Source organism: Lactuca virosa, chromosome 3, assembly GCF_052849685.1.
Source record: "Lactuca virosa cultivar CGN04683 chromosome 3, Lactuca_virosa_CGN04683_v6, whole genome shotgun sequence".
Lineage (NCBI taxonomy): Eukaryota > Viridiplantae > Streptophyta > Magnoliopsida > Asterales > Asteraceae > Lactuca > Lactuca virosa.
This window is the reverse complement of record NC_136428.1, coordinates 97,231,507-97,248,772: the sequence shown is the minus strand read 5'-3', so window position 1 is coordinate 97,248,772 and position 17,266 is coordinate 97,231,507.

The window sequence follows — 17,266 nt, the reverse complement described above, 5'->3', positions numbered from 1 at the left end:
ATATATATATATATATATGAAGGCTCGTTTAGGCTCGATTAGGCTCGCGAGCCCACTAAATTGTTCACGAGCCGAGCTCGAGCTTCATTTTCAGGCTCGAATCGAGCTCGAGCTCGAGCTCGAGCTTCCCCAAAATTAAACGAGCCGAGCTCGAGCTTGGTCAGGCTCGGGCTCGGCTCGGCTCGTTTACACCCCTAGCTAATTCAATCGTTCAATTTGTTTATTGTACACTCTTATATTTATCGTACCATCAGTTTCTGTATTAAGTATTTGTCTAGTTTAGTCTTTGTGTACCGTATATTCGATTTTTTATGAGTGATGTGTACTTTTTTATGAGTGATGTGTACCGTACATTTGATTTTCTTTGAGTGATGGTACATATAATAATATTTATTATTTTTCAACGGAGAAATGATACAAATATCCCATAAAGTTTTTAGGGTTAGTTTTTTTTTTTTGGAACGGCAAATACCAAGCGGAAGCCCTTCCGCCATTTTACAGCGGAAGCCCGGGTTCGAGCTCCTTTACAGGGCAAACCCTCACCCTTTTTAATGGGATTCCAAAGGAAAATTCCCCATGAGTGGCCACCAATGGGAGTCGAACTCCCCACCTTGCCCCTCAATGGTTATAAACCCAACACCTCTTTCCCAGCTGGGCTTTTAGGGTTAGTTGATTCAGTATTTAAAGTTATTGTTTGACTTTATGGGGTATAAGATAGGTTATCACCTGACACCTGCTTTATTAGTCTCTTTCAACATGTAATAGTCGGTACACCATGCGATAGTGACCATTTAGACCAAAAAAACTCACATTTTGTTCCTATAAAGCCAAAAAAAATAAGAATAAGTTCGGAGATCAAATGCTTATGCCACTAGATCGAAGTGATTTGAGAGAAGAAGAAACCTAATAAATTGGATAGCTTCACATGAGCATGAGCATGAGCAGATCATCAAGAAATGGGGAGCTGATCGGCAGCTTCACAACCCCATAAGCCACAAGAAACGATATGATCCACAATGGAAGAATCCAATAGTTCGTTCTATTTCTGCAACTGAGGTTTTCTTCTCTTTTTCTTGTTTTCCGGCTAGGATTGACGGCGGCGGTAGTGATGTCGCGGGGTTGATATGGCGAACTTGGGGTTTAGTATTTGGATTGGTTTTATAAGAAAGGGAGGAGAGAATGAGTGGTATGTTAATGGTGATGGAAGTTAAGCCTATCATCTCTCGCCTTTTGCTCTCCAACGACCAGATGAACAAGAATAACAGAATTTTTGTTATCGTTAATTTCATTATCAAGTTTCTTCTTCTCCCAAATCACTTCGATCTTGTGGCATAAGCATTTGATCATCGGACTTATGTTGTTGGCTTTATAGGGGCATAATGTTAGTTTTTTTGGTCTAAATGGTCATTGTCGCATTGTGTATTGGTAATTACAGGTTGAAAGGGCCTAAAAGAGCAGGTCGTAACCTATTTTATACCTCCATAAAGCCAGTCAATAACTTTAGGGACTAAATCGATCAACCCTAGAAACTTTGTAGGGCATTTGACCCATTTCCCCTTTTTCAATGAGAGTCGTTAGTCATCTTGCGATGAATATATGATTAGCGACACTTATCTCTCATACCCCATTTAATAGGATTTTAGAGGGTTTTTTTTGTTGCAGTTGTGTATTTATTATAGTTTTCACATATAATACAATGTGATATATATATATATATATATATATATATATATATATATATATATATATATATATATATATATATATATATATATATAGAGAGAGAGAGAGAGAGAGAGGACTCTCGCATGGTAAGTTGTGGCTCTACCACACCACATCAAGTCAAACATTTTCCATGCCCTAGGGGCAATACTTTTCATATCATTACTATATCATTAGCATGACGAGTATATCATAGAGTCTAACGGATAAAATGATTATATTGTATTTATCTATTTCTTTTGAAATATATATATTAGTGGCTTATTTTCATAATTTTAACAAAAGTGACATGAAATTACTAATTTAGCCATTATTATATTTCTTTTATTAGTTTTCAATTTCTGTCTTTTAATTTAAATAGATAAAAACCCAGTTCTATATACCCACAATTTTATCTTCCCTAATCTCACCCTAACCCTAATACCCACCACTTTCTTCCTCATCCTCTCTAAAGAACCACTACCACCTCTTACGGACATCGACGATAGTATCTTTCCAACCACTGTTGCCAGCTTTGGTGTCCTTTTCTAGTGGTGGATCCAAACTGAAAGTTAACTAGGTCTGCTAGTGGGAGCATTTTCCCGACTACTTTGAGTAGTTTCTGGCAGTTACCAACGACTGTAATAGTTTTCGACAGTTTCATGAGACTTTGAGTAGTTTCTGGCCATTATGAGTGGTTTGCGGCGACTGGGTGGTTATTTCCGGCTTGTTTTCTTAATATAGTTGTGCACACTAGGATAAAAAAAGAATTTTGTTATTTATTGATGCAAGAAGTGTTGGTATTTTGTAAAGTGGGGCCAATTACGTATTTAATAACTATAGATGCAAAGAAGTTACATATATATAATAGGTGTAGCCATTCCAAACGAGGCTATACACCGTACTACACAAAGGGTAGCTCCACTACTGCCTCTTTTTGTCTCCCATATTTCTCTCTCATAGAACCAACTCTCTTTCTCTTTCACAGACACGATTTCTGGCAGATATGGTGGATGCGGACAAGATCTATGACAAAAATAGCGGTGCTAACCTAGCGGATGTGACATCCCCAAATTCACAGTCATTTTAAAAATTTTATTTATGCTTATTTGAAAATCAGAGTATTCATTTTAAAGAATAATATTGCGGAATTTATTCCCATAAAACATGATAAATATATTATCAAAGCATTTCCGAAGAAACGAATTTTGTTTATATAAAAACTTTGGGATGTCATCGTCAATACAGAAACATAAGCATAAACAGACCTTACATTCATTTACACTAGTGACTTACATCTCCTTTAATCTCTTAGTGTAATGTAGCTTCGTATTGACACCTGTGATACAAATAAAATGAGTGTGTCAGGTTGGGAAACTTGGTGAGTACATAGGGTTTTCAACCCACAATAATATAGTTAAACTGTTTCTTCGCATAACTCATGTCAAACAATTAACCCGATTACCCATCCCCATTTTCTTCATTTAATCTTCCCTAAAGATTTATCCTAAGGGTCATCTCCTACATCATATTTACCTCTTATCTCCTTGCATCGCATTTCCTTATATGTTTGTTCGTAATGATTTTTCCTAAGGTTCATCGCCTACATCGCATAGACAATACTGATTCGGGGATTACTCCCTCAATACGTGTTCAGTAAGGGTTAGGGTATCATCGCATGAATACGTAGTTACAACATCGCCTGAACTCGTAATTCATAGTAAGGGTTAGAGTATCATCGCATGAATACGTAGTTACAACATCGCCTGAACTCGTAATTCATAGTAAGGGTTAGAGTATCATCGCATGAATACGTAGTTACAACATCGTCTGAACTCGTATTTTATAGTAAGGGTTAGAGTATCATTGCATGAATACGTGGTTACAACATCGCCTGAACTCGTAATTCATCACCTACAGGTTATGAGCCTGCTGGTGTTTCCACGTGACTGTCTAGAATAGTCTGTGGTCGCCATTTATACTCTGGTAGATGACTACATCGCCACATCGCCGATCAAGGTTATGGTATCTCATCTCATATCACATCACCTATTTATCATCACCTATCTATCATCACCTAATTATCATCACCTATCTCTCATCACCCGTCGCTACCCAATATATATTTATAAGTATAAAAATACGTATACAGTTTAAATCACATAAACATGTATAAATCGTTAATATAGCATATATATCAGGAACACAGATAATATGCACACATAACACGTAATTTATATTAAATACTTCATATTTATGTGTAAGATGAAAGTAACTATGCACTCACTTGTTAAAGTGATGATCCCAAACTCGGGCAGCGCTTCGCTTCTAACAATTTTATTTTCCTTCGACGAAACCTAGTATCATTACCGCTAGATTTTAGTCTAATATTTATCGCGACTATTTACAAGCGATATTGTTTTATAAGTGTTAAACAATACTCTTCAACCACTATGTACGGACAGGGGTCAGACATGAAACACCGGAGGGAAGGACCATTTTGGCATTTAAGCACTTCTGAAATCCAACAACCCTATGCGGCCCTTCAAACAATATTCCCCGTACCGCAAGTAGTCAAAAGATATTATAATAACACTTTTATAATACATATATTGTTTATAGGTTCATAATAACGATATTAAACTTAAACATAAGCTATACTTAAAGTAGGGTAAGCATAACTTACTTACTAGGAGGTTTGGCTAGGAGCCGGGATCTGTAGGGGCAGAACTTCTGAGCCGAAAGCTCTTCTTCTCGGAGCCTTCTGGCGCTCCGAGACTCGCCTCTAACACTTAGGAAATGCTAGGGAATGGAAGAGGCTAAGAGGGGTATTTGAGAGAGAAAGAATGAGAAAGGTGTGACGAATGGAGTGAATTTCGGCTCTATTTATAGGCTGTCCAGGGGCCTCTCACATCGTGAGACATGGCTCTCACATCGCGAGCCTTGCGTAGGCACCAAGGTGAAGCCTGGTGCTGACACGTGGCACCGGACGTAGGTAAACAACCAATTTTAAAAAATTCATAACTTTCGCATACAAGCTCCGTTTTTGACGTTCTTTATATCCACGCGTAGGTATTGACAAGATCTACAACTATCATTTTTACCCCATTGGCTAATTCTTGACCGATTTTAAATTTAACAGTCTGAGAATATTACACTGTTAACGACCGTGTAAAATTCATAACTTCTACATACGGACTCCGTTTTCGACTGTATTTTTATCGTTGAAATCCTATTAATGAGATATTCAATTCTCATTTAGGTTGTGTCGGCTAGAAATCGATCGATCTAAAATTCGATTTCCGGGTTGTATACTGCTATGCTAAATCTTAGAAAAATCATAACTTCATCATCCGAAGTCAGATTTGTACGTTCTTTTTATGTACGTTCTCGATTTAACGTATACTACGACTTTCGTTTAGATTACTAAGGCTAAATAGTAGTTTATCAAAAATTCACTTTTTTCGATACGCGATGTCGTGCCGGTTTAGTCGTAAAACTTCGACGGGTCATAACTTCTTCGTTATAAGTCGGATTTCAGCGTTCTTTATATGTACGGAATCCTTGTGATATATACTATAACTTTGGTTAAGATTATTTATTCTAAATAATCTTCTATCAAAAAGTCATTTTTAACGCTTATTATCTCTAAATTGACTTGCCCGAATCTGCGGGCGTTACAGCGGAGATGGTGATGGTAGACCGGTTATTTGGCAGAAATATTGGTGCATAACAGATCTTTGGCAGAGATGATGGTGCAGAAGTGTAACACCCCATTTTTGCCTTATAATATAATCAATCACTTACATAAATATACGTTTTTGATAGAGGACTATTTAGGATAAATAGTCTTGACGAAGGTCATAGTAAACACAAAAATGAGAGCGCGCATATAAAGAACGTCCAAATTTGACTTCATAAGAGAAAGTAATGCTTTTTAGAAGTTGCGTGTAGTAGTAAACGGCACAGAAACTTAAATTAGAATTGGTCGATTGTTTGGAAAAACAATCTAAACGAGAATTGAAGGTCTCGTCGATACATATTCGTCGATATAAAGACAGTCAAGAACGAATATTGCATGAGAGAGTTATGATTTTTATACGGGCGTTAACAGTCTAAGCCTGTTAAAATTATAGCTTTACAAATAAAGTGAGAATTAGTGAAAGATCTAGCTTTCATTACCAGATTTCTATATGGATTAATAAGTAATAACATTATAGGTTAATACTCCTTAGGCGCATTACCTGCCAGTTGGATCGCCAGTAGAATCATCCAGATAGCTATCGATCTTCTGAGAAACTATCCAGGTGAGTTATCTCACTATACTATGTATGACAATACATGTCTATGTATGTTAGGATAGAAAACTAATAGAGTAGAACTGATAGAATAGTCTATATGTGCTTAAGTATAAACTCGTATAGTAGAAAGTATAATTGTGTCTGTACTAGTAAAATCTAAATTGCAGTTTCTATGTGCGTAATTGTTGTAATTAAAGACTTAGTTAGGGGATGATGGTGGAACGGTTAAAGAGGTCGGGAGCCTATATGTCCGCGTGTTAACGAAATTACGCGTAGGTCGTAAGTACACATAGACCCGTGTTAACGAAATGGCGAGTAGGTCATAAGTACACACACCAGTGTTAACGAAATGGCGCATAAGCCGTTAGTACACGTATTATTGGCAGATCGTGAGCCATTATATGTATGCATGTATATGCACTATGGTATATGTTATTTTGGGGAACTCACTAAGCATCATGCTTACCCAGTTGATTATAAATGTTTTTCAGGTACTTCATGACGGATTGAGGTATCTAAGATCATAACTAAATTGGCATGACTTGTAATTAAAAGCAAAATCCTTTTTGGGTTGCCCTCGGAACTAGTAACTGAAAAGGGTGACATTTGGAAATAGTGGTTGGTTTATTGATTTATTATATGATTAATAAATAACAATAAATGATTTGTTAATATATTATGTTATTAATGTATTAATTTGAAATAGTATTGATTAATTAAGAAATAATCATAAATTAATTGGAATTAATTTTGGGATCAATTGGATTAATTAAAGGTGTAAGGACTGGACTGTAATTGTTCAATAGTTGAACAAGAAGGAATTCCAGAACCTTCCATCTAGGATGGATGGTTTTAGGAGATGCCAAGGGCATCTGGAATATTCCTTCTAAAGATAAGGAAACCGGATAACCACCAAGAATTAAATAGTATTATTTTATTCAGGATTAGAGTTTCCACGGTTATCTTATTTGGTATAAATAGGACCCCTTGGGTTCCCTATTTTCATCCATGTCATATACTAGAAGGATAGACGAAAATTTGATTCCACTCCTCTCTCTCTCCTCTTGTGTTCTTGTTGCTAGGGTTAGAGTTTCCACGGTTATCTTATCAGGTATAAATAGGACCCCTTGGGTGCCCTATTTTCATCCATGTCATATACTAGAAGGATACACGAAAATTTGCTTCCACTCCTCTCTCTCCTCTTGTGTTCTTCTTACTAGGGTTTGGGTACAAACCATTAGATGCATTAAACTTTTGGTGCTTACTTCTCAAGTCAGCAAAGGAAGGAATCAAGTAAACGTGTTTGCTATAACAAGTTAGAGGTATATAACCCTAATTTCTAGTTTTCGAAATTGATAGGTTTTATGCTAGTTTTGTTAATTGAAAGTATGTTGCTTAAATGTGAAGACATGGATCCTATTAGGTTGCATGTGCCCAATCTTAATTGTTAAGTGATTTTTTTCTTGAGCATTTTTTTGTAATCTTAGAAAATCATCAATGGTATCAGAGCTACTTAGTGTGTCTTACATTAATCGTACATTTGTGAATTGAACAAAAAATTTTCGTAAAATTTGTGTCTACGACATGACAGTGTATCTGTTATGACATGAACTCAGTACAGATCCAGATTTTTGGGATTTTCTGCCTAATTTGATTTATGTGAATGTTATTTGGTAATTATCTGTTTTAATATCTGCTAAATCTGATTTTTCTTGTATTAGATAACTAAATAAAACCCTAAATGTTAAGAGATATCCTTAGACAAGATAATGATTAATTATAAGATTAATTAATATTATGCTTATGTATCTAATAATTAATTTAATTAAATGGTTGGTTAAAATATTAATATTAAATCCATAAATGGTTTAAATGATTAATTAATTAATTGAGTAAATAATTAAATTTAAATGTTTAAATGTTTAATTAAATAATCTATTAATTCAAATAATTAATTTTGAACATTGAAATATTTTAAAATACACCCTTATATATGTATTATAAGATTGATTAATATATGTATAAGAAAAGTATGTCGAATCGCTAGTAAGTCTCTGTAACGCCCGTAGATCCGGGCTAGTCAATCTAGAGATAATAGGGGTCGAAAACGACTTTTCGACAAAAGATTATTTAGAATAAATAATCTAAGACAAGTTGTAGAATATGTCTCAAGGTTTCGGTACATATAAAGAACGCCGAAATCCGAGTTATAACGAAGAAGTTATGACCCGTCGAAGTTTTACGGCAAAACCGGCACGGCACCGGGAAGCGTAAATAGTGAATTTACGATAGATCGAGTTTTAGCCTTAGAGATCTAAACGAAAGTCGTAGAATACGTTAAACCGAGAGCGTCCATAAAAAGAACGCCCAAATCTGACTTCGTATGAGAAAGTTATGATTTTTCGAAGTTTCGACTTAGCAGTGTACAACCCGAAGTTCGAATATTAGATCGAGCGGTTTTTAGTCGACACAACCTAAACGAGAATCGAAGATCTCGTTAATAGTAGTGTAACGATAAAAAGACAGACGAAAACGGACGTCGGATAAAGAAGTTATGAATTTTTAACGGACCAATCGTGTCCCGGCCTGTTAAAAATATAACTTTTAAAATAAAGTCAAAATTAGCCGACAGAGTCTAAACGAAAGTTGTAGAGTACGTTCCCGCCTACGCGTGGATATAAAGAACGTCGAAAACGGAGCTCGTATGCGAAAGTTATGATTTTTAGAAGTTGGGAAAGAAAAATGCGAAACTGCGAGGGGGTGATGACGTGGCTCAATCAGGGTCGTCGCTTGCTGATCACGGTCTGGTCTTTGGATTCGGACACGTCGCCTCGCCATTACGCCCCGTGTCCGAAGTTGGGTACGCCCCGCGTACTCCGGCTCTTATCCTCTTCCGAAGTGCGAGACAGCTGGACGCAGCTGGACCCTATCCGAAGCTACGCCCAGCGTAGCTGTGCTGAACGCCCAACGTTCGTCCGAGGAGCTGTGCCTATAAAAGGGCTGCGAAGGCTGCCGAGGAAATCACACCAATTCTCATTCTCTCTCTAATTTCTTTCTCTCTCTAAGATCCCAAACCACCCCTAAACCCTAGGAAAAACCCCTAGCACCCAAAGGAAGCCCCAAGGCTCCCGGAGTCCCGAGAAAAAGGGTCTTTCGGTTCGGAAACGCTGCTTCGAGCAAAGCCCGGTTTTCTTTAAAATCCGTTGTAAGTGAGCTACGCCTATGCAATTTTTAATATAACTTTTAAATAATTATAGTAATGTTATTAGGTCCTTAAAATAATTATTTGGGCTATTATTATGAGTTATATTGGGTATTATTTAACGCTTATATAATAATAATAATAGCTAGACTATTAATTAATCACGGTTAACGTTAAAACTAAACCCTAGTGGTATTGATACTAGGTTTTGGTCAAGGAAAAATTGTTTTGAGATAACGAAGCGATGTTCAAGTACCGAGTCACCACCTAATCAGGTGAGTGCATAGTTACTTTAATCTTACACATAGATATGAAGTATTTTATATAAATTACATGCTATGTGTGCATATTATCTGTATACTTGCTATCTATGCTGGATGAACGATTTTATACAAGTTTTATATGATTTAAACTGTATATGTAATTATATCTACATAATATGTTGGGTAAAACATGGGTAGATGGAATATGAATTGGATGATGAGTTGAGAGGTGTTATAGACCACGAGGTGGGTGTGAGAGGTGGACGATGTGAGAAGCCTTTCCCAAATGATGGCCTCGTCATCTAGCAGAGTATGGATGACAACCACAGACTATTCTAGACAGTCCAGTGGAACACTAGCAGGCTCGCAACCTGTAGGTGTTGTGAACGATGTGTTCACCCGGTGTACTCTAAACCCTGGCGATCATGCAGACTTGGTGCCTAAACCTTGGCGATCATGCAGACTTGGTGCCAAAACCCTGGCGACTATGCGGACTTAGTCCCTGTTGTATAAACCCTGGCGACTATGCAGACTTAGTGCCTGTTGTATAAACCCTGGCGACTATGCAGACTTGGTGCCTAAACCGTGGTGACGATGGACTTCGTGCCGATTCCTTAGGATGATCCTTAGGAATGAATGAACGAGGAATAATTGATTCTTAGGGTAGATCCTTAAGAGTAAAGAAGATAATGGGGATGGGTAATTGGGTTAATTGTTTGATGATTAAACATAATAATTATATTATTGTGGGTTGAAAACCCTATGTACTCACCAGGTTTCCCAACCTGACCCACTCAGTTTATTTGTATCACAGGTTTCGATGTGAAGTTACTTTACACTGAGAGATTTAAAAGAGATGTAGATCACTAGTGTAAATGAATGTAAGTTCTGTTTATGCTTATGTTTCTGTATTGACGATGACATCCCAAATGGTTTAAAATGAATAAAAATACATTTCTTCGGAAATGCTTTGATAACGTATTTATCATGTTTTTCTGGGAACAAATTCCGCAAGATTTTTATTAAAAGAAGTACTCTGATTTTTATAAAGCATAAACAAATCGGTCTTTTCTGGCCGTGAAAATGGGGATGTCACAGTCTCATTCACGAATTTATGCTACAAAGAGGGTATTAGGAAATGGCATATAAGATAACCGTTGAATGAGTGTCCTTTTCACCCTCCGCTCTCCTGTGTTGTGGAGGGTCGTTAGTTGAACGGGTTTTGATAGGACATAATATCATTAAAGTATAATGCTATAGAAGTACTAGAACCTTCTTTAAAATCTCACTCTAGTTACTTTAGGAAAATGTGAAAAGTATGCTAATCCATGAAAACTCACATCATTATTTATAAAGTTGTTAGTGGAGCGTGTATGGATAACCGACACAGTAATTTGGGACTATAAAGTCGAATGATGGTACAAATCGTAAATTATCATTATTAATGGAGCGTGTGTGGTTTACAGGCACATTAATTTGAGATGATAAATGACATCGAGGTTAGCGTGTTTGCATGGTTATTCACATCTTGTTTGTGATCCTCAATATCCCAGTCACAAATAGAAGAGCATAATGTATGATTAAACATGTCATTGATAAGATTTAATGAATCTCAAAAGATCTAGGATTTTAATATTAGATTGAAATTGGTGAATTGTTTTACCAACCTTATGAATTCGCAATAAGACTACGACATCCCTCTTCTTGATTGTGAATTGTATCTTGATCCTAGCATTAATCATTTATTTTGGGTTAAAATATTAAGGATTTTATGTCAACTAACTAAAACTATCTCTCTTAATATATGTCTATTCTAAATGATGCTCCTGCTACTCCATCCTCCACCAACAACTCAAACTTCACTCTTCTATCGATCTTATCGAAAGAGAAACTAGTTGGTCTAACTACATGGACTATATTCGAAATCTCAAAATGAATCTTCGATACGTGAACAAAGAATATGTTCTCGAAAATGCCCTAATTGAATTCGATGAGTCAACTGCTTCTCCAGAGGAGCTCGCCGCCTACAAATAAACACTATGACGACGCAACAAAGGTCGCTTGCATCATGGTTGCAACCATGATACCTGAGTTGAAAAGACTATTGGCCATATGAGATGTGCTTGAATCTTGCTGAAAGTTCTCATAAGAAAGCACGTTAAGAGAGGTATGATGTCGTCAAGGCGGTAATGGCATGCAAGCTAAAGGAAGGAGAATCTGTCTGCAACCAAGTGCAGAGAATGCAGAGATACGTGGAGCAGTTGGAAAATCTCAATGTGTCTTTTGACAAGGAGTTGACCAGTTCATTCTAACTTATAGGGGTGCAAAGGAGCCAAGCTACTCGTGAGCTACTCGAGATCGGCTGGTAAAAGGTCGACTTGAAACCGATTTTAAACAAACCCGATCCGAGCTCGAGCTTAATATTAAGCTCATTTATTAAATGAGCTCGAGCTCAAGCCTATGTCACTAAGCTCGATTAGGACCGCGAGCCTAAACGGGCCTATATATAATATAATTCATTATTATTTTTATATATTAAAATAAATAATATTTGGGGAATTAGGTATTTAGGGTATATTAGTAAACGAGCTTCTTAACGGGCTTGAACCGAGCTTAAGCTCATTTAGGCACGTTGGACAAAAAAGGAGCCGAGCCGAGCTCGAGCTCGAGCCTTGTATAACTTAAACGAGCCCGAGCCAAGCCTGACCAGGCTCGGGCTCGGCTCAGCTCGTTTGCACCCCTACTAACTTATAATTTGAACAACACAGAGACCACATTAACCCAACTCCACAACTTGTTGCAGACAGCTGAATCAGGGGTGAAGAAAAATCAGATCCCTTCTACGACAACTACTCTTTTCCTAGCCATTGGGCAAAACAGAGGAAAGAAGAGGAAAGTTAATCCTAAATCAAACTGGAAGGGCAAGGCCCATGTTGGAGCGTCTAGCAGTGGGTCCAAGTCAAAGCCCATTTCTAATATTCCTGCTATTAGTGACCCCAAAGAAGCCACTTACTGCAACGAATAAGGAGATTGGAACAAAGCTGCCCCAAATACTTGCGAGGTTTAAAGGATGATAAGGTCAAGCCATGTCGACAGGTATGTACACTATTCAATTCAATAACTCACAACTTACTCGTTCTTGGGTCCTTGACATAGGATGTAGTTTCCACATTTGTTTTTATTTGCATGGGATAAGAGAAACTGAGGAGGTGGAGCATGGAAGAATAAATCCGGTCATGGGGAATAAGCGATCTTCATCTATTACCAAGATTGGAACTTATAGTCTTAGTGCTCAGTAGTGATGTTAGAATAGATTATATTAATTGTTGTTACTCGTCCGAAATGACACTAAACATTATTTATTTTCATGCATTGTTCAGAAAAAGTTTTCGATATGCTTTTGATAATGAGAATGGTTCGATTTTAGCTTATAAGAATAGTGTTTTTATGTTTAAAGATTTACCTTGTAATGGTGTGTATGAAATTGTGGTTTTCTGTTGATAACTTTGGCAATAGTGTATTTCATATTGATTCATCTAATGGTGTAGACAAAGCATGCTTGTGGAACTGTCGTCTTGGGCACATTAACAAGAAATGCATCGCCCAACTCCAAAAGGATAGACTGTTGGAATCATTTGACTTAAGATTAGATGATGAATGCGAGTCTTGTCTTTTGGGCAAGATGACAAAATCACCATTCACTGGAACATATGAAATAGGTGAAGGATTGTTGGACCTTATCCATATAGATGTGTGTGGTCCCTTCAGATCTGCTACAAGGGATGCAAATTGATACAGCGTGACATTTACGGATGATTATAACAGATATGAGTATATCTACTTAATCAAACATAAATTAGAAACTTTTGAAATGGTCAAAGAGTTTAGGCATGAGGTCGAGAATCAATTGGGTAGGAAGATAAAGATGCTTCGATCTGACAGAAGTGGATAGTATCTTAGTAACGAGTCCCACGGCTATCTTAAGGAATGTGGAATAGTTTCTAAACTAACTCCTCCTAGTACACCACAACTTAATGGTGTGGTTGAGAGGCATAATCGAACCTTACTTGAAATAGTTTGTTCCATGATGAGTCGAGCTTCTCTTCTAATTACTTTCCAGGGGTATGCTTTAGAAACAGCTTCCCATATCCTAAATCTTGTTCCCATTAAGAAGGTTGCCAAAACACCTTATGATATGTGGACATAGAAAGTAACCTCGCTCGTACATACCAAGTTATGCGGTTGTAAAGCTCTCGTAAGACAAAAAACTCCTGACAAGATAGAACCCAGATCCGAGAAGTGTATTTTCATTGGCTACCCACATAAGTCTTTTGGATGCTTATTCTAAAACCATAGTGATAACGTGGTCTTTGTAGCTCGAAAGGGAGTATTTCGCGAGAGAGAGCTCATATTCAAAAAAGACAATGGGAGTGCTATTGATCTGGAAGAAATACCAAAGTCATCCAATGAAGGAACCTTAGATGAACCTAGCTCTCAACCAGAGGATGAGACTCATGTTAAGACCATTGACAATTCATTGCCTTTTCGTCGGTCCAGTGGAGTTAGCGAACCACCTGAGTTTTATGGTTTCCATATTACTGCAAATGGGGACACGTTTATCAGTGATAGAACACTGGTAATTTAGAATAACCCTATAACTATAAGGAAGCGATGACAGGCCCTAAGGCTGCCAAATGGAAGGAGGCAATGGACAACGAGATTCAGTCCATGTATGATAACCAAGTATGGAACTTGGTTGATCATGAACGTGGTCGAAAGATAGTAGGTTGCAAATGGATCTTTAAGAAGAAGACAAACATGGATGGGAAAGTACACACGTTCAAAGCTCGACTGGTTACGAAGGGCTTTACTAAACTCAGTGGGTTGACTATGATGAAACCTTTTTACCAGTGGCTAAGATCAAGTCAATCAGGAATACGATTTCCATAGCTACCTTTTATGATTATGAGTATGGCAGATGGATGTTAAAACCGCTTTCCTAAATGGGAAGTTGACTGAGGATGTTTACATGAGTAAGCTAGAGGGTTTTGTACATACCAAGTATCTTGATAGAGTGTGTAAGCTTGAGAAATCCATTTATGGTTAGAAACAAGCATCTCGCAGCTGGAATCTTTCCTTCCACAAGAAAGTCAAAGAGTTTGGATTCTCTAGGAGTGAGGACGAGTCGTGTATGTATGTTAAAGCTAGTGGGAGTATAGTGACCTTCCTAGTGTTGTATGTTGATGACATACTTCTCGATTTGATATAACCACTAAGGTCGGCATAACAATCATCTTCTTAGTCATTACCGAAATGATGGTAACGACATACATGAACAAAACAGAATCTATTACTAGCTTCTTGGTAACCTTGTGACTTTCCCTGATCCAAGTACGATTCTTATGCTTCCGGTAGTGTAGGCATCTACTACCTTTCACACCTACTCATACTTGTCCTAAGTATTGTCTCACAGTCCCCAAGTTCTTATTTCCTAAAATCACAAAATGATTTAACACATACGAATGTGTCCAAATAATCATAAAAACTTCCTTATAATCTAGTAGGACTTGTTCCATGCATATCTTCAACAACAATTCTGCTTCAACTCGGTTGGTGGTGAAACTGCCAGACGATGGGATAACTTCATGGATTATACCAAAAATTCTTTCTTTCCGCCATTCGAAAGTGTACTTCTCCCGTACCAGAGGTATTACCTATTTAGACGTATTCTAAAGGCAAGATACCTCTATTACGATATCTTCCAATAGATATCATTCACTATCATAAGCCTTCTCATTTACTCTTTTTGATCAGTCTGCTACGAGTCCTTATCATGATATTCTATACACCAAAGCAGGAATTCAGTGTATCGAGATCAGAATATAGATCGAGGAAGGTTTAGATGCGTATTCCTCCTTATTTCTCCGAAAAGTTACATGCCAGTTCTAATACTGTAATTAAACGTTTAGAAATCTGAACACATAAGGTTTCCAGATCCGGTCGGCAACAGACCATAGATCCAATCAAACGATAACATCATAAAGCATCACAATTCATTTAGCACATAAAAGCATTTTAGGCATCTTCCCTAGAATAATCTAGTGCTCGTGTCTAAAATATAGCAGACACTCATCTCACAATCATCGCTTAACATTTTAAGTTTAAGTCTAGAAATTTCCTACAAATTCCTAGTTCGCTTAAACTAATGCTCTGATACCAACTGTGACATCCCCAAATTCACGGTCATTTAAAAATATTTATTTATGCTTATTTGAAAATCAGAGTATCCTTTTTAAAGAATAATATTGCGGAATTTGTTCCCAAAAAAACATGATAAATATATTATCAAAGCATTTTCGAAGAAATGTATTTTGTTCATATTAAAACTTTGGATGTCATCGTCAATACATAAACATAAGCATAAACGTAACTTACATTCATTTACACTAGTGATTTACATCTCCTTTAATCTCTCAGTGTAATGTAGATTCGTATCGATATTTGTGATACAAGTAAACTGAGTGGGTCAGGTTGGGAAACATGGTGAGTACATAGGGTTTTCATCAAAAAATTAACCCAATTACCCATCCCCATTACCTTCTTTATTTCTTAAGGATCTACCCTAAGAATCATGTATCATTCACTCATTCATTCCTAAGGATTATCCTAAGGAATAGGCATGAAGTCCATCCCTGCCAGGGTTTATAAAACAGGCACTAAGTACATAGTTGCCGCGGTTATTTGTTAGGCACTAAGTCCATAGCTGCCAATATCCATTTATATTAAATACTTCATATCTATGTGCAAGATGAAAGTAACTATGCACTCACTTATTAAAGTGATGATTCCAAACTCGGGCAGCGTTTCGCTTCTGACGATTCTATTTTCCTTCGACTAAACCTAGCATTATTGTCGCTAAGTTTTAGTCTAATCTTTATTTCGACTAATTATTAGTCTAGATTCATCATTAACTCAAAGTCTACTTTCAGGATCTATCAAGTAAGGAACAACCAGGTAGGATCATATCGGAGGTAGGGTCCGTTTGGTATACGAAGTATACTGTTTGGAAATCCCACTTTAAACACCTCACTAAATCACAACCTAGACATCATCCCCGTAAGTAGATCAATCAGTATAATGACTTGGAATCACTGATAAATCTTGTTTATAGGTTCATAATAACGATAATGAACTTAAACATAAGTTATACTTAAAGTACGGTAAGCATAACTCAACTTACAGAGGGTTTAGCGAGGAACCGGGCTCTGTGAGGGCAGAACTTCTGAGCCGAAAATCTCTTTTTCTCGGAGCCTTCGGGCGCTCCGGAGCTTTCCTCTAGCACCTTGAGGTTACTAGGGCTTTGATAGGGTTTTGGGAGGCTTAGAGAGAAGTTAGAGAGAGAGAGAGAAAGAGAAAGAGAATGGGTTTTTTGGTGTGAGAAATGAAAGCACCATAACATGCTATTTATAGGCTGAATTTTGGACCTACTCGTTGAGTTTTGGCCTCCAACTCGTCGAGTTGGTGCGACATGTCACCATCTGGTGGCAAGGCTTGGGGAGAAAGCAATGGCTCAGATCGCGCCACATTACCCACTTCGCAGCAGCACCCTTCCGACTTCTCAACTCCGTAACTTTCGCATACGAGCTCCATTTTCGACGTTCTTTATATCCACGCGTAGGTATTGACAAGATCTACAACTATTCTTTTGAATTCATCGGCTAATTCTCGACCAATTTTAAATTTAACTGTATGAGAAGATTACATTGTTTAACGACCGTGTAAAATTCATAACTTCTACA